This window comes from Carex rostrata, chromosome 5 (assembly GCF_964058835.1).
Source record: "Carex rostrata chromosome 5, lpCarRost1.2, whole genome shotgun sequence".
Taxonomy (NCBI): Eukaryota; Viridiplantae; Streptophyta; class Magnoliopsida; order Poales; family Cyperaceae; genus Carex; species Carex rostrata.
In genome coordinates this window covers 8,197,217-8,199,908 of record NC_135922.1, presented here as the reverse complement: position 1 = coordinate 8,199,908, position 2,692 = coordinate 8,197,217, and the positions used below count along the sequence as shown (strand labels likewise).

General features: G+C 36.4%; 1 long non-coding RNA gene across 1 annotated transcript; it reads right to left on the bottom strand.

Annotated features, from left to right (window-relative positions):
• Positions 1–455: 455 nt before the first annotated feature.
• On the bottom strand, positions 456–2,473 carry LOC144554681 (uncharacterized). Its single transcript, XR_013511703.1, has 4 exons — positions 2,107–2,473; positions 1,186–1,248; positions 1,016–1,084; positions 456–675 (listed from the first exon to the last, which is right to left on the bottom strand). It is a non-coding gene; the product is annotated as an uncharacterized LOC144554681 (long non-coding RNA).
• Positions 2,474–2,692: the final 219 nt, after the last annotated feature.

Below are 2,692 nucleotides of genomic sequence, written 5' to 3'. Positions count from 1 at the left end.
TGAGTAGTTGCATGGTTAAATGTCGTGGGCCCCACATGGTTTGTTGCATGGGTAATTAACCTATTAGTTGCATGGACAAAGAAGGTGGGCCCCACCAGGTTATTTGCTAAGATATTGTCTGGTCCCCATATTTGTATAGATTTTACGATGCAAAAAATTGTCGTTTCCAAAAAAAAAATCAAGGCCCATTTCTATAATTTACCTCGTACCAATTTGGTACCTGTACCGATTTGGTACCAACCCATAAGCAACCAAGAAATCTTTTACATTACACATGGAAACATAATAAGAAGAACAAAATAAAACATGGAGAGTAACATTTTAATTATCATTAATCATTTAAATTCAAGCTTTCCTTGAAACATAAACCAAAAAGGATTGCAACCACAGTATAAGAGGATTGCAACCACTTGTTTCTATAACCAAAATATACACGCAACCCAGCATCAAAAAATATACAAAAAGAGGCTACTTTTCTAGCTATACAAAATACCATCTTTCTGTGATAATGGTTTATAACACCCCACACTAGAAGGGTTGGTTGTTCTGCCTTTCTTCCCCAAACCACTCGTCGTCAGCATCTAGACATGTTGCCACCTCATTTTCAGATTGCACATTATGAAGTGTTTGGAAATTTCTTCCCCCATTTGATTATGTAAAATTAGCACCTAGACCCTACATATACAACATATAGCATAGAATGAAATTTAATATTGATAATAAATTGTAGAAACACTTGAAAAACATTAAAATAAGTATAATAGGTATATCTTCATAACCTACTACACATAAAAAATCAGTTTATCTTCATGACATAGGACTAAATGGTAAACTAAGTATATTTCTATTCTCATTTTATCTTCATAACATAGGACTAATTGATGAATTATCAGTTTAGCTTCATGCATCTAGCTAGAACCTATTTTTAAGTATGATACCTAAAAAGCCACAAACAAGGAAATTTCCTAATACAACCTATGTTCTTAAAAAAAGAAAAAGGTTATTGATATGATACCTGAGAGATGGCCATCAGCATTCCCAAAGCTCCTTCATGAGGTTGAGGTAGTGTTGTGGGACCTTGACCCTACGCATTAATCATAGAAGAATTGTTTTAGATTATGGACATTTCAACATCCGATTAGTGAGTACTATTAACATCATCTAATTTTAATTTCACAATCTCACCTGCAAATTAGTGATATTCCCCATTAGACCAACATTTTGAGGTCCCTGACTGTAACCTTGAGCCTAAGTTAAACACGAATCCATTCAAATGAGAATTTAGCAATCAGAAATACACAGTAAATTCAAGTGACAATAAATATAAAAATTCATAAATTAAGAGTAAATTATATATTTCTGCAAAATACTTTAACACTTGAACCAAGGTGCAGGTAGCTTATTTTGACACGCCGGTCACCTTTCTTCCGCTTACTGCCCTTAACCATGATTTTATTGTAATAGTAAAAATTCCTAGGTATTGGTTGAACAAGTACAGTTATTTGGTTCTTCCTAGGAGTCTGGTTAGGGGTATGGTACCATGGTACTATGCATAGCGCATAATGAAGCATGCTATGGATCAATATCTTCATTTTTAAGGTTCAATAATTCTTAGGAAGCTGGTTAGGGGTATGGTACTATGCATAGTGCATAATGATGCGTACTATTGTACTATGCATAGACTTAAATATTTTTTGTCCTTCTTTGCAATTCTGACATGAATATAGAACTTCTCATGTTAATGGATTTAATTGGACTTTTACCTTGAAGGTTTGGCATATCAATAACAACCACATGATTTCAGTCTGTAAGGAGGAGATGGGCAAATTTTATAGTGGAGATTGTTACATTGTACTTTATAAATACCAATCAATTTTAAAGTAGGAAGAGTACTTGTTAGTATGCATGTTGGATTGGGAAAAGTAAAGCTCAAGTTAAACACACAACTCGTATCATTTAATTTATCTATTTTATCAATCTTTAGAAAATATCTTCTTCACTACTTAAGCAAGAGCTAGAAGAAGTTACACTGCTAGAATCTGGACTTATAGCATGGGTTAAATTCTCAAATCCTAAACTGACATGAAACTAATAATTAGCCCGTACCTGCAAGTCAGGCCTTTGCATCCCCACCATTGCATACAACTGCCTGAACATGATGTTATTTTGTTCTTGCATCCTAGTCCTCTCTTCCCGGTCCTCATTAATACAATTAAGTCGTTCTTGTACTAGAATTGCGTTCATTTCTTCCTCAATGTAAGTTTTCTGCAACCCATGCTGTGTCACCCCAGATTGTGAATTGGTTGGCTTGGCTCGTGTGGCTGTTTTCCCCAAATGAGAGTCAAGCACGCTCCCAAAGCCTCGCAACCTGCCACGGCTTTGTCCCCCAATGGCAGCAATGTACAAAGTGCCGTCATCCTCGGCAACATGTGCCTCATCAGCCTTCCGTTGGGTAACTTCTTCCTATGAGTTGCAGCAGGTATGTATTGGCATGTCAAGCCATTCAAGTAGTCTACATTCCCTATGCATCCGACACTCCTCTAAGACGTCAATGGTGGGTAGCAATGAAAACAAGCCCGAAAGGCAAGTTTCGTGTCGGGGAGGTTGTCGATGAAAACATCGAATTTTACCAAGAGGAAATGACGGATAATCCAGTAGTGGAACCAAATGAAGAGGGCTTTAATTGGGACAA